Source organism: Schistocerca americana, chromosome 7 (genome assembly GCF_021461395.2).
Source record: "Schistocerca americana isolate TAMUIC-IGC-003095 chromosome 7, iqSchAmer2.1, whole genome shotgun sequence".
Lineage (NCBI taxonomy): Eukaryota > Metazoa > Arthropoda > Insecta > Orthoptera > Acrididae > Schistocerca > Schistocerca americana.
The window spans coordinates 627,066,005-627,079,274 of NC_060125.1; the positions used below are offsets into that span (position 1 = coordinate 627,066,005).

The following is a 13,270-nucleotide window of genomic DNA, read 5'->3' on the forward strand; positions in this document are numbered from 1 at the left end:
TAGTCTTTCTCCTCTTTCATTCCTCGTCCCAAGCCCGTATTCTCCTGGAACCTTTTCTTCTACTCCTTCCCCTACAACTGCATTCCTGTCGCCCATGACTACTAGATTTTCGTCCCCCTTTACATTCTGCATAACCCTTTCAATATCCTCATACACTTTCTCTATCTGTTCATCTTCAGCTTGCGACGTCGGCATGTATACCTGAACTATCGTTGTCGGTGTTGGTCTGCTGTCGATTCTGATTAGAACAACCCGGTCACTGAACTGTTCACAGTAACACACACTCTGCCCTACCTTCCTATTCCTAACGAATACTACACCTGTTATACCATTTTCTGGTGCTGTTGATATTACCCGATACTCATCTGACCAGAAACCCTTGTCTTCCTTCCACTTCACTTCACTGACCCCTACTGTATCTAGTTTGAGCCTTTGCATTTCCCTTTTCAGATTTTCTAGTTTCCCTACCACATTCAAGCTTCTGACATTCCACGCCCCGACTCGTAGAACGATATCCTTTCGTTGATTATTCAATCTTTTTCTCGTGGTAACCTCCCCCTTAGCAGTCCCCTCCCGGAGATACGAATGGGGGACTATTCCGGAATCTTTAGCCAATGGAGTGATCATCACGACACTTATTCAATTACAGGCCACATGTCCTGTGGATACACGTTACGTGTCTTTAATGCAGCGCTTTCCATTGCCTTCTGCATCCTCATGTCGTTGATCATTGCTGATTCTTCCGCCTTTAGGGGCAATTTCCCACTCCTAGGACAAGAGAGTGCCCTGAACCTCTATCCGCTCCTCCGCCCTCTTTGACAAGGCCGTTGGCAGAATGAGGCTGACTTCTTATGCCGGAAGTCTTCGGCCGCCAATGCTGATTATTTATCAAAATTTAGGCAGTGGCGAGGATCGAACCCGGGACCAAAGACATTTTGATAATGAGTCAAAGACGCTACCCCTAGACTACGGGTAGAGTTCAATAATTGTTGCCCTGTATGTGTGTGAGTATGTGTTCATGTTTCACATCTCTTCCTAAATCACTCAAACGATTTCAGCCAAACTTGGTTGGTACACATATCTTTTACTGTTAGGCAACAAACGCTGTGGGGGGAAGGGGGGGGGGGAAGAGACACGTACCCATCATAGCTCTATAGATATGACGTCATAAAAGTGAGATGCGTAAAAAACTGCCACATCGTGAATGACGTTTAAGTTTATTGCTTTTATGCTCCAAACTCTATCCGCAATAAATTTCCAAGGTTGTATCCATATATGCCGTCAAATGCACCTATATAATTATAGCGTGGTACGACACATAGTTCAAGCGATATGACGACATAAACACTGAGATGCATGAAAAAATTCCGCATCATTTATTTCTTACTACTAAGACCGTCCTACGGTCGACTTAGCTTAAGGAGATCATTGACACATGGCAGCGATACGCAAACGACTGTAGGCAAAGACAATAGCCATCTACATGCCTATAAAGAGGTGATGCTGTAGAGACGCTTACAAAAGCGCGTTATAGACACGCGATGTAGGTGCGCCAAGCGTTGAAAAATGGTCCAGGATCTTTGTACGACAATTTCACAGTGTTTTTACAAATACATGTAAATGTGGTTTTTTTCAGCATTACACTACAAATACAGTTCAGTTTTTGTACCCGTTTCTAACAGAAAACTGGCATAATGGTTTCCCGGACAGTGCCGTGTATTCTTAGTTAGTAAATAAGTAAACTAACGTGCCTTGTTGTTAACCGGATGCGATGACAGGAATAATCAATTATCGTTCCTATAAGGCAATGCTATAGTGTCAGATTCGGGCAAATAACGAAACAATGCGGTACGGAAAGTAATGTTCCTAACAGTAATTGTACCCATTCAGTCACTTCGAAAAATAAATGCACCACCTGCAGTTGAGATCACTTTCCCAGAGACAGATCACGTAAATTTAAGTACAATATTCCAAGAACTCTATAGTCTTTGCAATACAGGGCGTCCATAATTAAAGTTCCAGTTTCAGAACGCTGTACAAAGAGAATCACTTATCAGAAGGACGCCAAAGTTGAACAGCTTAATATTAGACGAAGGTGATAACGTCATGGAAAGAAATGATAGAGAGAGAATGAAGAGTGCCAAAATTTGGCCAATAGATGGCTCTGTAAGCGGTAAAATATGCAACACTAGTGACCATTAAAATTGCTATACCACGAAGATGACGTCCTACAGACGTGAAATTTAACCGACTGGAAGAAGACGCTGTGATATGCCAATGATTACCTTCTCAGCCCATTCACACAAGGTTGGCGCCGGTGGTGACAACTACGACCTGCTGACATGAGGAAAGTTTCCAACCTATTTCTCATACACAAACAGCAGTTGACCGACGTTGCCTGGTGAAACGTTGTTGCCATGCCTCGTGTAAGGAGGAGAAATGCGTCCCATCACGTTTCCGACTTTGATAAAGGTCCGATTGTAGCCTATCGCGATTGCGGTTTATCGTCAGCAGATGGGGACGTTTGCAAGACAACAACCATCTGCACGAACAGTTCGATGACGTTTGCAGCACCATAGACTATCAGTTCGAACACCATGGCTGCCGTTACCCTTGACGCTACATCACAGACAGGAGCGCGTGCGATGATGTACTCAACGACGAACCTGGGTGCACGAATGGCAAAACCTCATTTTTTCGGATGAATCCAGGTTCTGTTTACAGCATCATGATGGTCGTATCCGTGTTTGGCGACTTCGCGTTGAACGCACATTGGAAGCGTGTATTCGTCATCGCCATACTGGCGTATTACTCGGCGTGATGGTATGGGATGCCATTGGTTACACGCCTCGGTCACCTCTTGTTCGCATTGACGGCACTTTGAACAGTGGACGTTACATTTCATATGTGTTACGACCCGTGGTTCTACCCTACACTCGATCCCTGTGAAACCCTACATTTCAGCAGGGTAATGCACGACCGCATGTTGCAGGTCCTGTACGGGCGTTTCTGGATATAGAAAATGTTCGACTGCTGCTCTGGCCAGCACATTCTCCAGATCTCTCACCGATTGAAAACGTCTGATCAATGGTGGCCGAGCAACTGGCTCGTCACAATACGCCAGTCACTACTCTCGATGAAATGTGATATCGTGTTGAAGCTGCATGGGCAGCTGTACCTCTACACGCCATCCTAGCTCCGTTTGACTCAATGCCCAGGCCTGTCAAGGCCGTTATTGCGGCCAGAGGTGGTTGTTCCGGGTACTGATTTCTCAGGATCTATGCACCCAAATTGCGTGAAAATGTAATGACACGTCAGTTCTAGTATAATATATTTGTCCACATCATCTGTATTTCTTCTTGATGTAGCAATTTTAACGACCAGTTGTGTAAATAAGGGACGCGCGGCACACGGCTGTTCTCAGTTCGTGTCCGCAACGCTCAGCATGATTGTCTCTTTTAACGATCACGCTCCGTAGGTAAAGATCTTATACAGGAACGATGACTGTGAAGTAGTAGATTTGCAGAAGTTCAGGACACTCAAGGAGTATCGGTGCGATGCTTGCTAAGAGTCTGGACAAAAATACTGAAAAATAGGAGGAACCAGAATCTTTTTAAGTGCAGTGTGGCCAAGCGAAGAAAGCATCCGATCCGACCTCTGTCGAACATGTAGCCACATCACTGGAGGGGGAGTCGATCGGTGGTGTGCAAACATCCAGTGCACTGGGAACTTCCTGGATAATGGACGTGCCTGCGAGCACGGTGCGCAAAATCCTACGAAACATTCTGTATTGCTACCAGTACAAAACCGTCCGTGTTCAGGATTTGCTTCATACCGACCAACATTTGTCAGTGCTATCTCTGGAATTTCCTTCTTGGGTGGAAGTGGACAATGAAAGGCCCTAGAGCATCATGTGGATAGACGAAGTCCATTTCTAACTCCAAGGACATGTCAGTATTAAGAACCGCGTGATGTGAGCACAGGAAAATCTTTACACCCATGAAAAAGTACCACTTCGTTATGTGTAAGTGATTGTTTGGTGCGGGTTGACGGCGTCGTTTATAGTAGGGGCGTATTTTTTCGAGGGAATCGTCGGTCCCATCAACCATTCAAGTTCGTGAACGTATGCGTGGGATCGTCTCTCCTCTGCACGCTCCACGGCCAGTGAAGCGGCTGCTGCAGAGGCAATTCCAAAAGGCTGAAATTATCAACCGGCATTGCCTTGCAACCTAAAAGGTGTTGTGTTCAGTGCTCCAGTTACAAACGAAGCTGAAATGAAGGCACGTACTGTGCAACGCATTCTCAAAGTGACCACCGGGAAAGTCAGATATGTTGCGGAAAAGACTGCTCCTCGGTTTCAGCTTGTGGCAGAAAACTTTGGACAGGATACTGAATATCGCTTGCGACAGTCTTACGACAGTTAGAAACCGATATCAGCTTCCATCTGATGCGGTTTTGCTCTCAGGACAATTAATAACCGATTTTTCCCATCCGATATGCTGCTATCGTGCCGTGGTGGATGTTAATTAACAGTGGCGTAATTGTTGACTGCCGAACTTGTACGGCCATGCAAGTTGAACCGTAGGAATGGTGCAAAATGTAACTCAAACCATACCCGTCACATTGGCATTCGTCTGCCATTTGTAGCCGACCCCATTTATCTCTAGGCACTTACAGAGCCATCTATTGGTCAAATTTTCGTAAATTTTTCCCCATTTAGTTTTTATTGTGCGTCAATAATATGGTGTGAAAATTTAATGTCATTCTGAGCAGTAGTTCTGTTTCTACAGCGTTTTGAAACTGGAACTTTCATTATACAGGGTGGTCCATAGATCTCGACCGGGCCAAATATCTCACAAAATAAACGTCAAACGAAAAAACTGCAATGAATGAAACTTCTCTAGCCTGAAGGGGGAAACCAGAAGGTGCTACGGTTGGCCCGCTAGATTGCGCTGCCATAGGTCAAACGGATATCAACTGCGTTTTTTTAAAAATAGGTACCCCCATTTTTTATTACATATTCGTGTAGTACGTAAAGAGATATGAATGTTTTAGTTGGACCTCTTTTTTCGCTTTGTCATAGATGGAGCTGTAATAGTCACAAACATATGGCTCACAATTTTAAACGAACAGCTGGTAACAGGTAGTTTTTTAAAATTAAAATACAGAACGTAGATAGGTTTGAACATTTTACGTCGGTTGTTCCAATGTGATACATGTACTTTTGTGAACTTATCATTCCTGAGAACGCATGCTGTTACAGCGTGATTACCTGTAAATATCACATTAACACAATAAATGCTCAAAATGCTGTCCGTCAACCTCAATGCATTTGGCAATACGTGTAACGACATTCCTCTCAACAGCGAGTAGTTCGCCTTCCGTAATGTTCGCACATGCATTGACAATGCGCTGCCGCATGTTGTCTGGCGTTGTCGGTGGATCACGATAGCAAATACCCTTCAACTTTCCCCACAGAAGGAAATCCGGGAACGTCAGATCCGGTGAACGTGCGGGCGATGGTATGGTGCTTCGACGACCAATCCACCTGTTATGAAATATGCTATTCATACCGCTTCAACCGCACACGAGCTATGTGCCAGATATCCATCATGTTGGGAGTACAACGCCATTCTCTCATGCAGTGAAACATCTTGTAGTAACATCGGTAGAACATTACGTAGGAAATCAGCATACATTGCACCATTTAGATTACCATCGATAAAATGGGGGCCCATTATCCTTCCTCCCATAATGCCGTACCATACATTAACCCAGAAAGGTCGCTGATGTTCGACTTTGGCGGCCGCGGTGGCCGTGCGGTTCTGGCGCTGCAGTCCGGAACCGCGGGACTGCTACGGTCGCAGGTTCGAATCCTGCCTCGGGCATGGATGTGTGTGATGTCCTTAGGTTAGTTAGGTTATGTAGTTCTAAGTTCTAGGGGACTGATGACCTAAGATGTTAAGTCCCATAGTGCTGAGAGCCATTTGAACCTTTTTTGATGTTCCACTTGTCGCAGCCATCGTGGATTTTCCGTTGTCCAATAGGACATATTTTGCCGGTTTACGTTACCGCTGTTGGTGAATGACGCTTCGCCGCTAAATAGAACGCGCGCAAAAAATCTTTATCGTCCCGTAATTTCTCTTGTGCCCAGTAGCCAAACTGTACACGACGTTCAAAGTCGTCACCATGCAATTATTGGTGCATAGAAATATGGTACGGGTGCAATCGATGTTGATGTAGCGATCTCAACATCGACGTTTTTGAGATCCCCGATTCTCGCGCAGTTTGCCTGCTACTGATGTGCGGATTAGTCGCGTCAGTAGCTAAAACACCTACTTGGGCATCATCATTTGTTGCAGGCCGTGGTTGACGTTTGACATGTGGCTGAACACTTCCTGTTTCCTTAAATAACGTAACGGTCGGGACACTTGGATGATGACGTCCAGGACACCGAGCAGTATACATAGCACACGCCCGTTGGGCATTTTGATCACAATATCCATACATCAACACGATATCGACCTTTTCCGCAATTCATAAACGGTCCACTTTAACACGGGTAATGTATCACGAAGCATATACCGTCTGCACTGGCGAAATGTTACGTTGTACCACGTACTTATACGTATGTGACTATTACAGCGTCATCTATCACAAAACGAAAAAAGTGGTCCAACTAAAACATTCATTTTTCTTTACGTACTACCCCAATATGTAATAAAAAATGGGGGTTCCTATTTAAAAAAACGCAGTTGATATCCGCTTGACCTATGGCAGTGCCATCTAGCGGGCCAACCATAGCGCCATCTTGTTTCCCCCTTCAAGCTAGATATGTTTTTTTCTTTTAACGCTTATTTCGTGAGATATTTGGCCCGGTCACGATCAATGCACCACCCGGTATATCTCTCTGAAAGACTGTCTATGCGGATTACATCAGGAACCTTTTTTCTAACCAAAATCTGTAGATATACCCCAGCGCCTGAAGTTCCACAATGACTATCGGAGTCGTATGCTTTAATTAGTGGAAATGGGCGTGTCTTACAAGGAAGCGAAATAGATTCGGTTGTATAATAGTACATGCAGTGATTACTGCCACTATGAGTGACTTAGCACTGGATTTGTAGGCAGTGGCTCCAATGTGATTATAATACCGCTGCAGCTCTTATCTGCGGACACGATTTTATGTGACACTTTATTTTTATCTATCATTCGTCTCATAATACTCCTAACTGTATATAATTATTCGTGGATTATTTATTCTTTATGTATGTGTATTTGTTCTTTAATCGCAGATGGGAGGAGACTCCTACACTGAACGTACAACGTACTCGAGTTTGATTGTCACCTGTCCACTGAATTAGGTACAACACATCCTTTCAGACACACATTGTTTTGTTTCTACATGTTGCTTAATTCTACCTACATTTCTTCGAAGTAACACAATTTTTAACACGAGCACTGATCAACTAGTCCAGCACATAGATATCTCTAAGTGGAAAAATTATTGGGAATTTAAGTGGCCGATGTCGTTTATTTTTCAGTGCCACCATACAGCACTCAATCCCACAATAGGTAGTGGTCGTCATGTTTTTCTTCATCAATCTATAAACATAAACTGATTGCAGCATATCGTCAAATGTGTTTTATTCCAGTCTTTGATCACAATATGAGTTCTTTAGGCGATGACCGATTTCTGTCTTCAATGACCATCCTCAGGTCTTTTTTACACCAGATCTGAGGATGGTCATTACGGACTCAAACCGGTCATCGCCTAAAGAACTTACGTTGTTGCGGTCTTCAGTCCACGGACTGGTTTGATGCAGCTCTCCATGCTACTCTATCTTGTGCAAGCTTCTTCATCTCCCAGTACTGACTGCAACCTACATTCTTCTGAATCTGCTTAGTGTATTCATCTCTTGGTCTCCCTCTACGATTTTTACCCTCCACGCTGCCCTCCAATACTAAACTGGTGGTCCCTTGATGCTTCAGAATATGCCCTACCAACCGATCCATTCTTCTAGTCAGGATGCGCCACAAATTTCGATTCTCTCCAATTGTATTCAATACCTCCTCGTTAGTGATGTGATCTACCCATCTAATCTTCAGCATTCTTCTGTAGCACCACATTTCGAAAGCTTCTATTCTCTTCTTGTCTAAACTGTTTGTCGTCTACGTTTCACTTCCATGCTTGGCTACACTCCATACAAATACTTTCAGAAACGACTTCCTGACACCTAAATCTATACTCAATGTTAACAAATTTCTCTTTTACAGAAACGCTTTCCTTGCCATTCCCAGTCTACATTTTATATCCTCTCTCCTTCGACAATCATCAGTTATTTTGCTCCCCAAATAGCAAAACTCTTTTACTACTTTCAGTGTCTCATTTCCTAATCTAATTCCAGCAGCATCACCCGATTTAATTCGACTACAGTCCATTATCCTCGTTTTGTTTTTGTTGACGTTCATCTTATATCCTCCTTTTAAGTCAATGTCCATTCCGTTCAACTGCTGTTCCAAGTCCTTTGCTGTCTCTGACACAATTACAATGCCATCGGCGAACCTCAAGGTTTTTATTTCTTCTCCATGGTTTAAATTCCTACTCCGAATTTTTCTTTTGTTTCCTTCACTGCTTGCTCAATATACATATTGAGTAACATCGGGAATAAGCTACAGCCCTGTCTCACTCCCTTCCCAACTACTGCTTCCCTTTCATGCCACTCGACTCTTATAACAGCCATCTGATTTCTGCACAAATTGTAAATAGCCTTTCGCTCCCTGTATTTTAGGCCTGCCACCCTCAGAATTTGAAAGAGAGTATTCCAGTCAACATTGTCAAAAGCTTTCTCTACAACTACAAATGCGAGAAACGTAGGTTTGCCTTTCCTTAATCTATTTTCTAAGATAAGTCGTAAGGTCAGTATTGCCTCACGTGTTCCAATATTTCTACGGAATCCAAACTGATCTTCACCGAGGTCGGCTTCTACCAGTTTTTCCATTCGTCTGAGAATTCGTGGCAGAATTTTGCAGCTGTGACTTATTAAACTAATAGTTCGGTAATATTCACATCTGTCAACACCTGCTTTCTTTGGGATTAGAATTATAATATTCTTCTCATACATCTTGCTCGCAAGATGGTAGAGTTTAGTCAGGACTGGCTCTCCCAAGGCAGTCAGTAGTTCTAATGGAATGTTGTCTAATCCCGGGGCCTTGTTACGACTTAGGTCTTTCAATGCTCTGTCAAACTCTTCATGCAGTATCATATCGCCTATTTCATCTTCATCTACATTCTCTTCCATTTCCGTAATACTGTCCTCAAGAAAATCGCCCTTGTATAGTCGCCCTATGTACTCCTCAAACCTTTCTGCTTTCCCCTCTTTGCTTAGAACTGGGTTTCCATCTGAGCTCTTGATATTCATGCAAGTGGCTCTCTTTTCTCCAAAGGTCTCTTTAATTTTTCTGTAGGCAGTATCTACCTTACCCCTAGTGATACGCGCCTCTACATCCTTACATTTGTCCTCTAGTCATCCCTGCTTAGCCATTTTGCACTTCCTGTCGATCTCATTTTTGAGACGCTTTTATTGCTTTTTGTCTGCTACATTTACTACATTTTCATATTTCATCCTTTCATCAGTTAAATTCAATATCTCTCCTGTTACCCTAAGACTCCTATTAGCCCTCGTCTTTTTACCGACTTGATCCTCTGCTACCTACATTATCTCATCCCTCAAAGCTACCCATTCTTCTTCTACTGTATTTATTTTTATCCATTCTTGTCAATCGTTCCCTAATACTCTCCCTGAAGCTCTTTACAATCTCTGGTTCGTTCGGTTTATCCAGGTCCCATCTCCTCAAATCCTACCTTTTTGCAGTTTCTTCAGTTTTAATCTACAGTTCATAACCAACAGATTGTGGTCAGAGTCCACATCTGCTCCTGGAAATGTCTTACAATTTAAAACCTGGTTCCTGAATCTCTGTCTTACCATTATATAATCTTAGACCTTCCAGTATCGCCAGGTTTCTTCCATGTATATAACCTCCTTTTATAATTCTAGAACCAAGTGTTAACAATGATTCGGCTATGCTCTGTGCAAAATTCTACTAGGAGGCTTCCTCTTTCATTCCTTCTTTCCATTCCATATTCACCTACTACGTTTCGTTCTATTCCTTTTCCTACTATCGAGTTCCAGTCACCCATGACAATTAAATTTTCGTCTCCCTTCACTATCTGAATAATTTCTTTTATCTCATCATACATTTCATCAATATCTTCGTCATCTTCTGAGCTAGTTGGCATATAAACTTGTACTACTGTGGTGGGCGTGGGCTTCGTATGTATCTTGGCCACAATATTGCGTTGACTATGCTATTTGTAGTTGCTTACCCGCATTCCTATTTGCCTATTCATTATTAAACCTACTCCTGCATTACCCCTATTTGAATTTGTATTTATAACCCTGTATTCACCTGACCAGAAGTCTTTTTGCTCCCGCCACCGAACTTCAATAATTCCCTCTATATCTAACTTTAACCTATTTGTTTCCCTTTTTAAATTTTCTAACCTACATGCCCGATTAAGGGATCTGACATTCCACACTCCGATCCGTAGAACGCCATTATTATTTCTCCTGATAACAACGTCCTCCTGAGTAGTCCCCGCCCGGAGATCCGAATGGGGGACTATTTTACCTCCGGAATATTTTACCCAAGAGGACGCCATCATCATTTAACCATACAGTAAAGCTGCATGCCCTTGGTAAAAACTGCGGCTGTAGTTACCCCTTGCTTTCAGCCGTTCGCAGTACCAGCACAGCAAGGCCGTTTTGGTTAGTGTTACAAGGCCAGATCAGTCAATCATCCAGACTGTTGCCCCTGCAACTACTTAAAATGCTCCTGCCCCCCTTCAGGAACCACGCGTTTGTCTGGCATCTCAACAGATACCCCTCCGTTATGGTTGCTGGTTGCACCTACGGTACGGCTATCTGTATCGCTGAGGCCCACAAGCCTCCCCACCAACTACAAGGTCCGTGGTTCATGGGGATGGGGAAAGAACTCATACTGTGATCAAAGATTGGAATAAAATACATTTGACAGTATTGTTTGTATACGCGACCATGTAGCAGTTGGTGCAGCATATTGTGTCTCATCTCAGTACCCAATAAATTTTCGTTGCCGTATCGATGTTTTTACAAGTTCTTACAGCAGAGTTGGTTGCTTCTGCTGTTGCTGATTTTCACATCGAAACATGCATCCATGTTATAGATTATTTCAAATCCAATAATTAACCAGTCATTACTCATTCAGTACTGTGGCTTCAAAAGACCGATCAAACGTGATCTCCTCGCAGTAGATCAGCAAGTAGAAGCCCCGAGTTCAGACCTCAACGTTTAAAATTGGAATGAGAACTTATTGTTCCCAAGCGTGCTAAGTAACGAGGTGTAAGATTCACTTAAATAAGAAATCATAGTCATTGTGATATAGGCATTCATCGCGTTGCATTCGAAGTTCTTAAGAGGTACCATTGTGAGATGTCAGAAATGTCACTGAATACGTGTAGGAAATTGTAGTTGTGTTTAATGAATCTATATCAACTTGTATCAGTAAGGAATGAAAGACGTTAAAAAAAGCTGAGACAATACAAAAGCGTTGTTTGCGTTTCAGCATTTCATGTATTGTCTCGATGTAGTCCAGAGACATAATAGCGGAGATTTAGTGCATAGCTGAGATGCTAGATTGTCTCCTTTTACCCTTTAATAATTTAATCAAGTTTATCCACTGGGCCAACGGCCTTGCCACAGTGCTAACACCGGTTCCCGTCAGATCACCGAAGTTAAGCGACGTCGGGCTGGGTTAGTACTTGGATGGGTGACCATCCGGTCTACCGAGCGCTGATGGCACGCGGGGTGCACTCAGCCCTTATGGTGCAAATTGAGGAGCTACTTGACTGAGAAGTAGCGGCTCCGTTCTCGGAAACTGACATAATGCCGGAAGAGTGGTGTGCTGACCACATGACCCTCCATGTTCGCATCCAGTGACGCCTATGGGCTGAGGATGACACGGCTGCTGGTGAGTACCGTTGGGCCTTCATTGCCTGTTAGGGAGGAGCTCTTTATCCACTGAAGCACTTTATCATTACTTACTCTCTTACTTTAAGGCGAGACTCCGTCAAAAAAATTAACTTTTCTTCTACATTGCCGATTGCAGCCGAATTTTAAAACGGTGTCTATCACGTAAATACGTGGCAACACCGAGGTTTTGAGGTCTAGAGATTAATTAGTTTTTGAGTTCCGAATTTTTAATACGATTTTAATGATGGTTTCGAAAATGTACTTTTGGTGCTCAGATTTCAATTTTGACATTCAAGAATTTTTTGATACATTCACAAGACATAAGCCAAAATTTCTATACATTTATTTTATGAAAACTGTTATTAATTTACTTTCAGCACTTTTTTCATTTTACAGACTTATAATTGCTTCAGCTATCGGTATTTAAGTGTGATCATAAAATAGACCAAGTACATTTTCCATAACATTAATGAACAGCAGTATGAAAAATCGTCAAGACTACTTCCTGCAGAAACCACATTGTGACTGGTTAATATGTAGCATGAAAGAGGTAGCATTAAAGTTAGAGGAACAAATGTACAGAGAAATGGATTGCAAAATTTTATTAAAAAATGAATGCTAGTGCTAGACAATACTCAATACCCGTCTTATAATGTACGTAATATGTGCGCTAATGAACTTCAATTATCAAAGGTATTACGCGGCTAAATTACGTGTTAAATTTATTACTTTCAAGTTAGTTCCTGGGAGGGCGATTTGTTTCATTTCACTCGACGAAAAACTGAAAGACTGGAAAGTAGCACAGTTCACACCAATATTCAAGAAAGGCAACAGGAGTAGTCCACTAAATTAGAGGCCCATATCATCAAAGTCGTTAAGCAGCAGAATTATGGAACATATACTGTGTTTGAACACTATGAACTACCTCGAAGAAAACGGCCTATTGACTCACAGTCAAGACGGATTTAGAAAACGCTGTTATTGTGAAACACAATCAGTTTTTTAAGTCACACAAAGTGTTGATAGCTATTGACAAGAGATTTAAAATTGATTCCAAGTTACTAGATATCGAGAAGGCTTTTGACACTGTACCTCACAAACTGTTTTTAATCATACTGCTTGCTTATGGAATATCGTTCCAGTTATGTGGCTAGATTCGTGATTTCCTATCAGAGAGGTTACAGTTTGTAGTAATTGAC

At 42.6% G+C, this 13,270-nt stretch overlaps 1 pseudogene; it reads left to right on the top strand.

Annotated features, from left to right (window-relative positions):
- Window positions 1-11,782: 11,782 nt before the first annotated feature.
- On the top strand, window positions 11,783-11,900 carry LOC124623321 (annotated as a pseudogene).
- The last annotated feature ends 1,370 nt before the right edge of the window (window positions 11,901-13,270 follow it).